At 48.2% G+C, this 16,539-nt stretch overlaps 1 long non-coding RNA gene across 1 annotated transcript in view; it reads right to left on the bottom strand.

Moving 5' to 3' along the window:
• Nucleotides 1-573: 573 nt before the first annotated feature.
• Nucleotides 574-16,539, bottom strand: part of LOC131480949 (uncharacterized) — a 128,757-nt gene continuing 112,791 nt past the window's right edge. Inside the window, exon 3 of the long non-coding RNA XR_009245910.1 lies at nucleotides 574-706. This is a non-coding gene — a long non-coding RNA (uncharacterized LOC131480949). The remainder of the gene's footprint in view (nucleotides 707-16,539) is intronic.

Raw genomic sequence — 16,539 nt, 5'->3', positions numbered from 1 at the left:
TCAGTTCTCACACACACACTCAGTTCTCTCACACACACTCAGTTCTCTCACACACACTCAGTTCTCACACACACACTCAGTTCTCTCACACACACTCAGTTCTCTCACACACACTCAGTTCTCTCACACACTCAGTTCTCTCACACACTCAGTTCTCTCACACACACTCAGTTCTCTCACACACACTCAGTTCTCACACACACACTCAGTTCTCTCACACACACACTCAGTTCTCACACACACACTCAGTTCTCACACACACACTCAGTTCTCACACAAACACTCAGTTCTCTCACACACACACTCAGTTCTCTCACACACACTCAGTTCTCTCACACACTCAGTTCTCACACACACACTCAGTTCTCTCACACACACTCAGTTCTCACACACACTCAGTTCTCTCTCTCACACACACATCAGCTCTTCCCTCATACAAACACCCAGCTGTTCTCTCACAGACACTCAGTTCTTCACTCATTCACACGCACATGCCCCCCAGTTCCTCCTCATACACACCGAGCCAGCCTCTGACAGCTGGGCCCCCACTTGCCTTGCACGAAGTCTTCTCTCCTGAGAAGGCAGGCAGTGCAACTCCACCGGCCAGATGCAGGTAGTGGGGCTCGCTTGGGGTTCTAATCCCAGCCCTCCCCAGCTTGTGACTGTGGCAAAGTCACTTAATTTTTCTGTGCCTCGATTTCTCCATCTGAAAAACATGAAACACTAATAAAGTACCTAATGATTCCATCAATATGTCAGAAAAGAACAATCAAAAGCATCATCTTTCAACAGCCTATGGAATTCTTCCATTGCCTTCCCAGGGAGGGGCCCTGCCTCTCTGGAATGGGGGAGGGGCTGCTGCACATCGTGCTCAGGTGGCCCTGTGTGCATCAAGCCTCAGCTCTGCAGGTGTGACAGGTTCTGCCCAACCTGCTGGTGTTCCCTGAGCACTTGGTTCACAGGGTCAAGTGCCCCTTCAGACAGATGACACAGATTGGGGCCGAATCAGTCTCCTCAGTAGCCTTAGGGGAAAGCTCCAACACAGAATTCAAAGCATGGGTTTTACTCAGTCTACGATTTCTCCAGGGACCTTAAGGAGAAGAAGGGGCTGGCCTGGTAAGGGTTGTGCAGTTTCTTACCGTTAGTCACACACCCATCGGCCATACTTCATGCTAACATTACAAATGAAAACCTGAGAGTCAGGGAGAAGCCCTTGGGAATTCAGCCTCACACTGGCACTTCTGAAGTCTAGTTTTACAGATACCTGGCACCAGCAGTCCATCAGTATTCTCTGCCCTTCCTCATCTAGGGAGCAGGACTAAGAACACACAAGGCAGCTTTCTCCCCAGATCCCAGCACTCCCTTGGTGGACCTGGGATGGAACTATCAACTCTTTTCTTGTGTGCCCAATCTGCCCCAAAGGCTCATTTCCCTCACACAGTGTTTCAGTGTGTGAACAGGCAATTGCTCTGAAGGAGACAGAGAGAGAGAGAGAGAGAGAGAGAGACGCGCCAGCACATGTGTCTGTATTTTTTTCAGATGTTCCACCTACCCCTCCTTTGGACAGGGTCACTTCCCTTGACTGCGGCTGGGGACTCTTGGTCTCTCTTAGGACTGGGTCAGCGTCAGAGTACTACACATGTGCGGGACAGCATAGCAAGGACAGCTCCCATCAGTCTTCGTGTCATATACACCTAACCCGTCATTAGCTAACATGGGTTTGTTGACTGGATGAGCGAGGAAGAAACAAGGGAAGGAGGCAGGAAGAGAAGAGAAAGAGACCAGACAGCTTCCCTGTCATCTGCGGGGTATGTTCGAGTTCTAACGGATGGGACGGTGCTGCCAAGTGAGCCACTCTTGGCAAAATGTCTCATGATTCCATGACTTTGAATCACAATTCAATTTTCTGTCTAATCACTTGCTTATATTATTTAATAAGCAATCATTTCCTAACGATTTCAATTTCAAACTTAATACATATTACGTTTTTGAATTTCAGTTTCTTATTTACACCTGACAATGTAAGCATACGGCAAAAGCTATATGTTCCCTAAATAAGACTATTAATTATTTTCAACTGATATTTACTCTTTGGAATTCTACTAAACTTGAGTAACTCAACATAAGACAGAGTAGGTAAGACATAGCTATACAAATTCAAAGGCACAGAGGGGATGCCAAGGCAACCTAATGTGCAGAAAAGTAATTTCGACCATAAAAAAACACCAAGTGAAAACATGAAAGAAGGGAAAGCAAAAATATCTCAAAGGTCTGCTTAAGTAAAATAAAATCCATGGGAAATATTCAATTTATGCCCAGAAAGTCAATAAATGAAACACATTATCTGTCAAAAGTTTAAAATGAAGTAACAGGCGCTGAATTTAATGGTTGGCCAAATGCTGCATGCTTGTATTCTTAGCAAAGTCTTCTACACAACCACAGCTGTGGTAAAGATGCAATTAGTTGTCATAGAATATTCCACTGAATGTTGCATCAAGAACATACAAGGAGCTCAAAATATTTAAAAATTAGATAATTATGATTGGTAGTAACGAGTGACAAGAAAACTATGATGCTGAAACTCACTTTTAGCATAAATTAAGCTGGATTGGAGATTTCTTTGAAGTTGTCAGACTCGTAAAAAGTACATTCATTCATGGGTTTTTCCTTTTGTTGACACCAAAACTCCCTCAGACAGGGCTTCTTGTTGGACGCAGGGAAGCATGGCTCCACGGGCGAGGTGGGCACCCGGCTGGGGATCGCGTCCCGGGGCCCTCAGAACCCTCCTCTGCTGCCTGCGTTTTCCTGTTACGCCAGCTGAGGTCTTGCGCCTGAGTTCCCTCTGGGGCATTCATACTCAGATTTGGTTTATTTCTGCTTTTCGCTTTTGGACAGACCTGCACTCGCTGCCATCCCGGCGCGAGGCCGACGGGGCGTGAGGCAGACCGAGGGCAGGCCGCCTCACATCAGCCAGGGCCCGCGGTGACTGGGCGGGCTTCTGCTTTGGCTCAAGTCCGACCACTCCCTCCGTGGGCCTCCTGCTCCGGGTGCCCACACAGCCAGCGTGGGGGCCCAGACGCCCTCACTGCCATGGCGCTCCTGGCGCTCGGTGGGAGCCTAGCCCTTGGCATAGCTTCCAGAACCTTCCCTGAGGCCGAGGCCCCGCCCACCTTGCCCAGGTTCCGCCCACCTCACCCAAGCCCAGGCCCTGCCCACCACGCCCAGGCCCCGCCCCTGCCAGGCCTTGGACAGAGTTTGCGGCTTTGGCTCCTTTCTCACTCTGCCAGCTTAGCACCAGCAGACAGGGTGCCCTGAAGTAACATGGCTAGGACAAAACGTGGAGTATCCACCGGCCCATGGACTTCCCCGGGGTCCTAGGGCTGTGGGCGCCCCAAGCCCAGGGGTCCTGTGACCTGCCGCTGTCTTTGCACAGTGCCAGGGTTACCCTCTCCCTACATGGAACCAGGCCACTGGTTTCCAAGGTGGTTGGCTTTTGTTTTTGTTGTTTTCTAAGAATTCTTACTTTTACTTGTTTGAGAGGCAGACAGACCTAGGGAAGGAGCTCTCCCACTTCCTGGCTCAGCCCCCAGATGCCCACAGCCACCAAGGCTGGGCCAGGCTGAAGCCAGGGGCTGCAGACTCAGTTCAGGTGTCTCATGGGTGTCCCCACATTAGTAGGAACGTGGTGTGCAGTGCAGAGCCAGGGTGGGACCCCATGGAGGCATGGTGTGCTGCGTGCTGACGCGGGATGCTGCCTCTCAACCAAGCAAGGTCCCTCAGGACTGGGAGCCTGCAGCGCTAGCCTGTCAGGGTCCAGTAAGATACACGGCGTGTGTCGGAGACACGCACACCACAGACACAGCCGTCTCACCAAATCCCATTTTGTTCTGTACTCTACCCTCTGAGAGTTTCCATTTCAACCCTGCCCTGTGACAGCTGACTTCAGTCCCTGACTGACGTCACCGCTGACCAGCAGAGAGGAACGCACACTTGGGAAAACACCGGCGTAGGCTGGAGGACATGGCTTCCCCATGTTCACTGTCACCCTCATTAATCGAGGGCCCCCGTGGGTAGTGGCCTGCCTGCGTCCCTTCTGGCTGCCCTCGTTATCTCAGTTTACAACAAGAAGGTGCTGATAAATCACCTAAAACACAAACTGCAAAGTGCAATTTAGTATGTCACAATTCACATAAAGTTAAATTCTAAAACCACCTGCTAGGTTACGTGGTATGTTAGTTGGTCTGTAGCTTGATGCCACTGGTGGATACTGGGAGACCTCAAACTCCAGGTCACCTTCAGAAGCGTGCGTGTGCTGAGGTGTGCTTGACCACGTACAGAAACACCTGGAACAGCTGTGGGACCCCTTCTGGGTTCCGTTTCACACCTCAGCCCTGCGCACTGTGCAGAGGAGAGGCCTGGCCCAGCCTTGCCCTTGGCTGCCACAGAGCAATGCCCCCTTAGTGCGGATGCTGTGCCACACCTTGCTTGGGAAATGTGACCTCTAGCAATAACAGAGTCAGGGCAGAGTGCTGTGGGCATTCAGGGAAAGAACTAGCAGATGAAAGATGTGTCTCTGTTTCTCTTTCATTTAAAATGAAAATAACTTTTTTATAGTCAAAGTTTTTAATTTTTATTTTTAATAATGATGACACAGTTGAGAGGAATGCATGTGGGCCTCTGATTAGAGTGAAGAGGATTGAGTTGCGGTGGAAGGGAAGATAAATGTCTCAGTTTTTTTCTGCTGTGTATTTAGGGGGTGAAGGGCGGGAGCCACACCTCACTGTCAGACTATATCAGCACCTGGAACTTGATGGCACCCTAGAGACCCCAGTGTGGGAAGAATGTCTCAGAGTGCTGCTTGCGTGGCCCCTGCTGACCGTTCCCCCTGAGACCTGAGTGCACACCATGCCACAGGCACCAAGGGGGAGATGAGATGAGGTTTGGCACATTCAGGCTGAATCTGTCTAGCAGGGGGAGAGTTGGCAGCTGTGGCACTCATGGGAGGGGAGCTGCAGGGGTGTTCCGAGGGGAGGGGGAAGATGCGTCCAGATCCCCCCCCCCCGCCCACTGTGAGAGGAGGCAGGGCTCAGGCGGGTGTGAGAGTCTGGAAGGCTGGATTGGGATGACAGCAGGCGTCCCATGGGAGCCTTCTGAACTTTGGACCAACAGTTGGCCTTTCCCCTGGTACACAAGGTCCCATGGGTGATGGCTGTCTTGTGGTCACAACATGAGCTGCCTAGCTGGACTGGCATCTCTGTCCTGAGGGACCATGGGCCAGAGGTTGCGCCCCAGGCCTGGCAGTCTGAAGCCTTGGGGTGCGCACTGCAGGGGCACCCAGCTTCTGGAGTCAGTCACAGCACAGAAGAGTGGAAACAGTGCACTCAGCAGAGATGCGCTTGTCTTGGGCCTCTCGGAAAGGCTACATCCCAACATCACCTGGTGTCACTTGTCAAGTGTGCTACCTGTCAACCTTGTACTTCAAAGACAGACTTGTTGAGGCTGAGGTGGAGCGGCAGGGAAGCCCCGTCCTCCCTCGGCTGCCCCCGCTGGGCTGGGAAGTACACTCACCACAGGGTCTCCCTATCCCATCAGACCACCTGCTAAACCAGTGTGTGTGCCAAACATATGTCAGTCAGGACATGTTCTGAGAATGCAAGAGCTGCTCTGATGTCAGCGTTATCCACAGGAGGGAAAATGTACCTGGAAAGCCAGGAGCACAGAGCAGCCGAGAGGCAGGGAGGGCTGACCCTGTGGGCATCCTGGGGCACCAGGCCCTGAGGCAGGAGCACAGGGCAGCCGAGAGGCAGGGAGGGCTGACCCTGTGGGCATCCTGGGGCACCAGGCCCTTGTCAGACTGACTCACGTCCACTGTGTTCCCTGTCTCTGATGACCTATACAGCAATTTCTCTCTGATCCCCAGAGGATGCCTGGCACAGGCACCTTCAGATGCCAGCAAGCAACCCAGCTGGACTCAATAATGGAGAGGGGCAAGACTGAAGGGCACAGGGTTCACTACACACAGTCAGTAGCCCAGGGGATAGAACACAGCCCTGATCAAGGCCCAGCGGACGGAGGACAGCCCTGCCTGAGGCCCAGCAGAGGACAGCTCATAGATGCCCAGTAGAGTGGGGCTGAGAACTTGGGTACTGGAATACACATCCACGCTCTCAGCAGGGACCCAGGATGGGAGCAAAGCCCACTCCAGATGGGGACACCGCACAGATGCTAGGGTGCTGCTTGCCACCCCAAATGGTGTTGTCAGGCAAAACTGCACACCACACACACCCTGCAGAATTAAATGGAACACAGCGCTCTCTGCTGGTGTGTGCAGCCACTTGGATGGTGACTGGAGAAACACACCTAGAAGCACAATTTTAAAGACAAAAAGAGAAAATAATGTTATGAACTGAGAGTTGCAGAGAAGCTTGCCTGCTGGACAGGAATGAGGGAAAGACAAGGTGGAAAGGCCATATTCATCCCCAGGGAAATGCCCACCCACCAGGACCCATCGTCAGAGGCTACGTGTCTACCTTGTCCCTACACAGACCCCATGGAAACGCACACCCACCCAGGACCCATGGGTGTGGCAGCTAATGTGTGTAAGGGGTTGTGACCCCCTGCGCATCTCGGATGTCAACTGTGTGCTCATACATAAGCCATCTTGCGACAGCTCACTAAGTCAGGCCCTGATTTTTCTTTAACTTCGCCACATACATGGTGATTAGAAAGCATCTACCTCCTAGGCTATATCTCAAGGAGGTGATATTCAAAGCTGGTTAATAATTGAGCCCAAAGCCCCACCAGCAGCTGTGTGCTCCCCTTTAGGTGAGCGGGGGCATATAGACAGGTCATCTTCGGCTTCTTCTCTGGGTCCCCACAGTTAGACCTGCTGCCACCTTCTAGCAGGCTCCTGTGCGCCCCGAGGCAGGGCTGCTCTCATTGCCACAGCTCCCTCCAGTCTGCTTCATGCCGGTTTAGCAGAAGGGATCCTTGACAACTACATCAACGCCCACTAGCCTCTGGTAGCGTCTGCTTCCCAGTCTGAAAGGCAGGACTTCGATGTGGCAGAACACACGGCTGAGGCATGACCTGCCCCTGGCTCGAGCGCCAGGATCCCCGAGAGGGCAGGGACGGTGACACTGTCACGCCAGGCGACTGGGTGCCCTCACAGTGAGTCTTCCTCCACTAAGCACAGCAACTCTGTGAATGCCGCACAAATTCTCAAGTGGTTTGGATGCAATTTTAAAAAACATAGGTGGTGACATCATGACAATATGACAGCTGTTGCCACTGTGGACATAGGCGCTTGCTGGTGTGGGAGCGGACAGACGCTGATGCTGCCATGGGACAGGGTCAGGTTTGCTCAGCAAAGTTGTTCCCCATTGTTCTGACATGCCCAGCCTGAAGATGATGTAGTACCCATTTGTTGACATTTTTACTGATTGATTGATTGATTTATCCACCTGAGATGGAAAGCGGGTTGGAGAGGGCGACGTGACATCCATCTCCTGCTTCGCTCTCCCAGTGTCACAACCAGGACTGGACCAGGCTGAAACTAGGAGTCAAGAAACCAACACGGCTCTCTTACCTGGGTGACAAGGACCTAACTGCTAGACCCCCCGCCCCCTGTTGTCTTCCATGGTTCCATGGAATGTGTGAGCAGGAAGCTGGATTTGGGATGGACGTGGGATGGACACCTTGATGCGGGATGTGGCCATTCCAGCACCACGGAGTCTCATCTCCGTGCTCACGTTTTCATGAGATGGCACGTCAGTGACGGCTTCTGGCTAACATTAAGTTCAACACAAACGCAGCCTTATCAGCAGGCAGGCATCATGTCTTGATAATGTTAGTTTAATGTGGGCACTACTCAATTCTGTCATTCAGTTAGGACCCTATTACATCACCAGTACTATGTGGCACATCTGTAGGGACACATACTGCACAATGTCTGTAAAAGGTGATCACTAAAGCAAGGAGTTGTTGGCAGAGATGGGCCACTCACCTCCTCCTGCTTTCTCCTCTTCACAGTAACTGTGCATTTTGAACAGCATTGGTTTTTGGCAACCATGTGTTCCTCCTTAGTGTAGCCACATCTTCCTCTTCCTCACTCGTGGATTTCACTAAATTCACCTGTGACTCATGCTTCAGGCTCCAGGCAGCATTCCGCAGGAGATCCGCTGCCAGCAGCCACAATTCTGGGATTCCATCCAACCTCTCAGTGGCTGTGCGGTGTGTTCTGGAGCCTATGTATGGTAGATTCTCAAGAACAGTACAGCTGGGCAGAGCAGATCAGAGCCCTGGGAGGACTGCTGGAACAGCAGGGTCACAGCACTGAGCCACCCAGACCGACAGTGAGGCTGAACATGCTGCGGAAGTTTGCTCATTTGGAAACTGGAAGCAATCGGAGCTGCAGACCCTGGCAGTTATTCACCTCCACAGGCTTTGCTGACAGAGTCCCACACGCCGTGGGAGTCCTTCTCCTCCACGTGGCCTTGCTGACAGAGTCCCACAGGCCGTGGGAGTCCTTCTCCTCCACGTGGCCTTGCTGACAGAGTCCCACAGGTTGGGAGTCCTTCTCCTCCACGTGGCCTTGCTGACAGAGTCCCACAGGTTGGGAGTCCTTCTCCTCCATGTGGCCTTGCTGACAGAGTCCCACACGCCGTGGGAGTCCTTCTCCTCCACAGGCCTTGCTGACAGAGTCCCACAGGCCGTGGGAGTCCTTCACCTCCACGTGACCTTGCTGACAGAGTCCCACAGGTTGGGAGTCCTTCTCCTCCATGTGGCCTTGCTGACAGAGTCCCACACGCCGTGGGAGTCCTTCTCCTCCACAGGCCTTGCTGAGAGAGTCTCACAGGCCCTGGGATTCCTTCACCTCCACGTGACCTTGCTGACAGAGTCCCACAGGTTGGGAGTCCTTCTCCTCCACGTGGCCTTGCTGACAGAGTCCCACAGGCCGTGGGAGTCCTTCTCCTCCACAGGCCTTGCTGACAGAGTCCCACAGGCCGTGGGAGTCCTTCTCCTCCAAAGGCCTTGCTGACAGAGTCCCACACACCGTGGGAGTCCTTCTCCTCCACAGGCCTTGCTGACAGAGTCCCACACGCCGTGGGAGTCCTTCTCCTCCACGTGGCCTTGCTGACAGAGTCCCACACGCCGTGGGAGTCCTTCTCCTCCACAGGCTTTGCTGACAGAGTCCCACAGGTTGGGAGTCCTTCTCCTCCACGTGGCCTTGCTGACAGAGTCCCACAGGCCGTGGGAGTCCTTCTCCTCCACGTGGCCTTGTTGACAGAGTCCCACACGCCCCAACAATTGTTCGCTTCAACTTGGTCTTGCTGAGAATCCCACAGTTCCTGACAGAACTTCTCCTCCACAGGCCTTGCTGAGAGAGTCTCACAGGCCCTGGGATTCCTTCACCTCCAAAGGCCTTGCTGACAGAGTCCCACAGGTTGGGAGTCCTTCTCCTCCACAGGCCTTTCTGAGAGTCTCACAGGCCCTGGGAGTCCTTCACCTCCAAAGGCCTTGCTGACAGAGTCCCACAGGTTGGGAGTCCTTCTCCTCCACAGGCCTTGCTGAGAGAGTCTCACAGGCCCTGGGATTCCTTCACCTCCACGTGACCTTGCTGACAGAGTCCCACAGGTTGGGAGTCCTTCTCCTCCACAGGCCTTGCTGAGAGAGTCTCACAGGCCGTGGGATTCCTTCTCCTCCACAGGCCTTGCTGACAAAGTCCAACAGGCTGGAAGTCCTTCACCTCTACATGGTCTCTCTGATATTCTGAATATAACCAACTACTGTACCTTTAACTTGCACATCACATTGATTTTCAACCTCAGGATAAAGCACAGGACACACAGTGCTTCTCATTTAAATAAAGGCTGCCCAATAATTCATGACCTTTCTGGAAAATTATGTGTCCCTGAGAGAATGCCCCACCCAAAAGCTTAGAGGCCAAAGCTAAGACCAGGAAGTCCTTGTCTAGAATTTTTTTCACCTTATCTGTGATTGGCAATGGCGAAGCTATAGGGCTGACATGGTTGGGCAGTGGGCTGGAAGCTAGATTTAGGAAGGCGACTGACTCACTACGCATCCCTGATGCCGTACTTCATGCATGAGATCACCTCCCAATACCTTCGGTCAGGTCAGGCACATATTTCATTGCCACACTTTCCAGCAGCTGCACCTGTGGCTCTTCTTTGAGCTCAGGAATGAGGATGAGAGAAGGGACCTGTGTCAAAAACTGACCCGGACAAGTCGGGCTCTTGGTTGGCCTTTGAGAACTACCAGTGTTTTTCCAAAAAGGAGCAAAGCCTGTCAGGACAGAGTGGGTATTGAAGCTCAGGTGTCTGGCTGGCTACAAAAGAACTGTGCAGTCCAGCTTCTTGTTGTAAATGCAGATTTCTGGGACAAAGGGTATGTTTTTGTTTCTCTTATATACTTTAAAATTTGGAGAATCTAAAGAAGTAATCTGCTACTTTTGGTTTAAGTGGTTTCCTTCTTCCTCTTCACAACATTAACACCTTAACCTAGTGGAGGTAGGAATATGTTATTTGTGTTTTATACACAGGTATCCCATTCTCAAAGTCAATTTCTTATTATCATACATTCATCATTATATAAACTGAAATTTAAACACAGATATAGAATCTATTTTCCGCATGGAATTCAGCAGGGTAAGGACTTCAAGAAAAAACAATGTAGATACAACATACGTCAACTCAATTTTTAAGATGCCACATAATGCTCAATAACTTCCATTTTTGTCTTTCTCCAGCCACAAATGCTCCAATACATAAACATGTAAGATAATAAAGGTTTTGCTTTGTTTATGTTTCTGCTGTCCTGGACATCAGTGAAATGCACGGTGGAAAGTGCAACTGGTCATTTTCTTGGGTTCCAATAAGAATGTGGTGGATCTGCATCTTCCTTCCTAACCCTCTAGCTGGTCACTGTACAAGAAGCACAGACGAAGGGCAGAGGGTCACCTGAAGAAAGGACTCAGCCAGTCACTGACAATTTAGTGACCTCTAAGCCTGGAGAATTAAAGTGACACATAATGTGGGGGAAACATGTAGGGTGGGAGCAAGGAGATGCCCGGTGGTCTTGGCAAGAAGGGAGTTTAGTGTGCCACAGCTGCCAGCTCATCTCTTGTGGTAGACCTGCACCAGGTGGGATGTTGTCAGTGGTAAGGGTGTGTAGCAGAACCCAGGTTCCAAAGGCACTTCCTGCAGGAAAACCCTCAGGCCCTCAGACCCTGCACCCAACTTAGGGAGCTGTGGACTACCACATTTTGACCCAGAAAGAATTGAGCCTGACAATTCCATGACATGAAGATGACAATTCATGTCAGGGATGAGAAATTCAGCAGATAAGAACTATAGAAAACAACCAACTCTAAACCTTAAAAATAAAGAATGCAGGAAATGAAATAAACAACACAGCACCTCAGCTGTAGAATTAAGGAGAGAAGGTAACATGGCCGTACAGGGTGTGGACAGGTTTAAAGTGACAGAGAATCATTAGCCAGGCTGAAACATTGAGGACAGATTTCAGGAAAAACAGAGGACAGGCTGATGGCAGAGAGGTGCCTGGAGGCCCTTGGACACAGAGGAGCAGTGGAGACAATGGAGCAGTATCACAGTGATCAAACAACCCAGCGAGGGCTGGTGAGTGGTGATTCAAACTCCAGCGGCAGCCAGGTGGAAAAGAGTTCACAGGGAGCGCAGGAAGTGAACACAGGCAAAGAATTGTGTTTGATTCAACTACGAGTAGTGAAAGAGTAGCAGATTCCAGGGGGCAGCGCAGGAACAGGGGGGATTTCACAGCCCAGACCCCCACCAGTGCCATATTGGACGCCATTTTGTGTGATGTGGCAAAGGCTGTGGGACTGGAGGCATGGCCGGGAGCAGGCTCGTTTCTGGCTCAGTGCATTGCACTGGTCTCACAGGGAAAGCAGTGCCAGTGTAGCATTCTGCAGGTTCAAACCAAAGTGGGTCCAGGTGACCCCTAGACCTGGAGGACAATAGACCCAAAGCCCCATCAGTGACACGTCAGGCATCATTTTGTGTGGTGTGGCAAAGGCTGTGGGACTGGAGGGGTAACAGCAAGCTGCACATGTGCTATGCTAAGAGCAAAATCACTCCCAGTTCAGTGCATTGCGCTGGTCCCCCAGTAAAAAGAGTTCTAACATGGCATCCTACAGGTTCCATCCAAAATAGGTCTGGGCGGCACTCAGACCTAGCAGTCAGCAGACCCAGAACTCCACCAGTGCCACACGAGGCACCAGTTTGTATGGTGTGGAAAAGGATTTAAGACTGGAGTGACAGCAGTAGGCTGCACATGTACTAGGCTGGCAGCAAAATCATCTCAGGTTCAGTGCATTACACTGGTCTCCCAGGGAAGACAGTACTGACATAGTATCCTGCATGTTCCATCAGACAGGTCCAGGTGGCCCTAAGACCTAATGGCCAGCAGGTTTTTGCAAGATTAGCACCAAAAACAACCTAGTTATTTAGGACACCTGGTTAACTGTTCCAACAGGAAATGGGAAAAAGGTTGTACAGGCAACAATTTGGTCACAGCATGGGATCACAGTAGGTGAAGAGTGGTGAGCCAGGAGGTGGTGCTATGAAGGGAGTCTGTGGTGGAAGCTTAACACAAGAGCCCAGACCTGGAACTCGTTAGAGTGAGTGGCACAAGTGACAACAAATGAATAAATGGGCACCAAAATCAATCAATAAAATAGACCTGAGGGTCCTGATGTGGTAGCCTATTGACTAATATCCTCACCTTGCAGGTGCTGGGATCCCATATGGGTGCTAGTTCTTATCCTGGCAGTCCAATTTCTGATTCAGCTCCCTGCTTGTGGCCTGGGAAAGCAGTCGAGGACAGTGGAGAAAATTAAAAGCACAGTGGAGATTCTTCAAAGTAGAATGAAAGAGGCAGAAGAAAGAATCTCAAAATTGGAAGATATTTCCTGTCACCAGGAGGAAACAAACAAAAAAGCTGGAAGCACAACTTGGTCAGGAAAAAAAAGTATTCACGAATTCAAAGACATTATTAAAAGGCCAAATATAAGAGTTATGGGAGTCCAAAAAGTGCAGAAAGAGAAGCTGGGATTAAAGATATATTCAATGAAATAGTACGGGAAAATTTCCCTAACCTAGCAAAAGAATTGGGAAACAACATCCAGGAGGGGCACAGAACTCCCAACAGTCTTTACCACGACACATGATCATCAAGCTCTCTTCAATCGGACACAAGGAAAACATCCTTAAATGTGCACATGAAAAAAATCAACCGACATATAAAGGACAGGAGACCTCTCATAGGAGACTTGAGACTCTACAGGTCAGAAGAGAATGGAGCAACATATTTCAGCTTCTAAAAGGAAAAAAATTGTTGGCCCAGAGAAATGTACCGAAGTAAAACTTTCCTTTGTCTTGGAAAATGAAAGAAAATTCTTCCACAGCAAAGAAAAGCTCAAAGAATATGCCTCTTCCAGACTGCCCTATAAATGATGCTCAAAGATGTTCTCTTGACAGAGAAAAGGAATAGCACCCACTAAAACCAAAGGCAAATGCGAAGAACATCCCAGTAAAATAAAAACAGAAGACCAAATCAATGAACAACCCATTGCTAAAATGACAGGACCAAATTACCACCCATACATATTAACATTGAATGTAAATGGCTTAAAATCATCAATCAAATGTCATGGATTAGTAGACTGGGTTAAAAAACAAAACCCATCTAGCTGTTGCCTACAGGAGACACATTTCACCAACAAAGATCAGTGAAAACTATAGCTCATGGATTTTGATTTCTTTTGTTAGTTTAATCTCTTCAAAACACTTTTTTTTCTGATTAAATTATTCAGTCACTCAGATATCATACAGTAGCATTATTTTCTTCAAGGAGTTTCTTGAATTTCATTTCTTCAGCAACACATTAGTCATTCAGTGGCATGTTATTTAACTTCATGGTGTTGTTAATTTCTTTTTTTTTGTCTTCCTGTTGTTGATTTTGCTTTGTGGCTTTTCATTTAAGGGGATATACCAGTAACTGTGTAATGGAGACTATCATATCCAGATGTGAGCATACAATGCAGTATGTATCTCTACTTCCAGACAAAGATGGACTTCCAATGAAACTGTTTACTATAACTTGACAATAAGATGCTGGACTCTCTGCCATTGTCCATGTCTGCAATGATGGACATACGACTATGTATGAAGAACTATACTATGGTAATGATATAGGAGAATTCAGTGAGGGGGAAGGGTATTGGCGAGGGGATAAGGGAAATCCCCGGGCCTATGGAACTGTACCATAAAATGATAATAATAAAAAGCAGTAAAATTAATAAAAAGAACTACTGAAATAAAAACTGATCTGACTAATCACAAAAAATAATAAAAGAAAAGAATTGTTTGAAGCAAATGAACACATAAACACAATACATCAAAACTTATGGAACAAGATCAAGGTAGTGTTAAGAGGAAAGCTCATCTCAATCAATGCGTGCATTACGAAATTAGAAAACCACCAAGTAGGTAAGTTAACCTTTCGGTTGAAGGAGCCAGAAAAGCAATAGCAAAGTGATCCAAAGATTAGTAGAAAAGCAAAAATAACCAAAATTAGGAAGGAAATAAACCAGGGACCAAAAGAACAATCAATGAATCAATGAATTGAAGCACCGATTCTTTGAGAAAATCAACCAAATAGATTCCCCACTAGCCCAACTAATCAAAACAGGAGGGAAAAATATGAAATCAATAGGATCAGAGACAAAAAAGGAAATATAACAATATATCAGACATAAGCAGAATTGTTAGGAACTATTACAAGCAACTATATGTCAACAAATCAAAAGACCTAGAACAAATGGGTAGATGTTTGAACATGTACCATCTGCCAAAATTGAATCACGAGGCAATTAATAATGTAAATGGACCTATAACAAGGAATGAGATCGAATTGATAATTGAATCCCTCCCAACCAAGAAAAGTCCTGGACCAGATGGCTTCGCTGCTGAATTCTATCAAACATATCAAGAGGAATTTACACCTATCCTCCACAAGCTTTTCCAAACATTAGAAAGAGAGGGAATTCTTCCAAACTCTTTTTATGAAGCCAATATCACCTTAATACCAAAGCCAGATAGAGAACAACAGAACAAGAGAACTACATACCGATATCCTTGATGAACACAGATGCAAAGATCCTCAACAAAATACTAGCCAACAGGATCCAACAGTACATCAGGCAGATCATTCACCCAGACCAGGTGGGATTCATCCCAGGCATGCAGGGATGGTTTAACATTCACAAATCAATAAATGTGATATATCACATCAACAAAATGAAAAATAAAAACCATATGATCTTCTCAATAGATTCAGAGAAGGCATTTGATAAAACCCAACACTACTTTATGCTAAAAACCTTAAGCAAGGTAGACATAGAAGGAACATTCTATAACACAATCAACGTATACATGAAAAACCCAGCGCCAGCATCATAAATGGGAAAAGATTGGAAGCTTTTCCACTAAAATCTGGAACTAGACAACAATATCCACTTTCACAACTGCTATTCAATCTAGTATTGGAAATCCCCCAGAACTATTAGGCAAGAAAAACAGATTAAAAGAATTCAAACCGGAAATGAGGAATTGAAATTATCCTGGTTTGATGACGACTTGATTCTCTACATAGGAAAACCAAAAGACTCAGTCAAGAGACTATCGGAACTCACAAGAGACTTTGGCAGGGAAGCAGGGTACAAAATTAATGAACACAAATTAGTGGCAGAAGTATTCACAAATGACTCCATGACTGAGAAAGAAATTGTAAGCTCAGTCCCCTTTAAAACAGAGGAGAGGAATCTCAAACACCTTGGACTGAATCTAACCCAATAGGCGGAAACTTGTATGATGAAAATCACAAAGCATTTAGAAGAAGAAATAGAAGAAGACCTTGAAAAATGGACAAACTTACTATGTCCCTGGATTGGCAAGATCAGCATCATCAAGACGTCCATATCACCAGAAGTAATACACATATTCAATGTAACTCCAATCAAAGCCCCAACAACATTCTTCTCAGAAAAGATGATACAAAAGTTCATCTGGAAACACAACAGACCATGAGTAGCCAAAGCTATCCTGAAGAATAAAAACCAAGCTGGAGGAATCACAATTCCAGACTTCAAGATATGCTACAGAGCAGTGGTCATCAAAACAGTCTGGTACTGGTACAGAAACAGAGAAGATCAATGGAACAGAACAGAAACCCCAGAAGGGAGCCCACACATGCACAGTCAACTCATCTTTGACAAGAAGACTGAAAACAATCCAGGGAAAAAGCCTGATCTCTTCAGCAAACATTGCTGTGACAATTGGACAGCAGCTTGCAGAATTAAGATGCAAGACTCGCACCTGTCACCTTATACAAAAATAAGCTCTAAATGGATCAAGAACCTAAACCTGCACCCAAAAACCATCAAACTATTAGAGGAAAACACAGGAAGCACTTTCCAAG

The sequence above is a fragment of the Ochotona princeps genome, chromosome 8, assembly GCF_030435755.1.
Source record: "Ochotona princeps isolate mOchPri1 chromosome 8, mOchPri1.hap1, whole genome shotgun sequence".
NCBI lineage: Eukaryota > Metazoa > Chordata > Mammalia > Lagomorpha > Ochotonidae > Ochotona > Ochotona princeps.
This window is presented reverse-complemented; position numbering and strand designations above follow the sequence as displayed.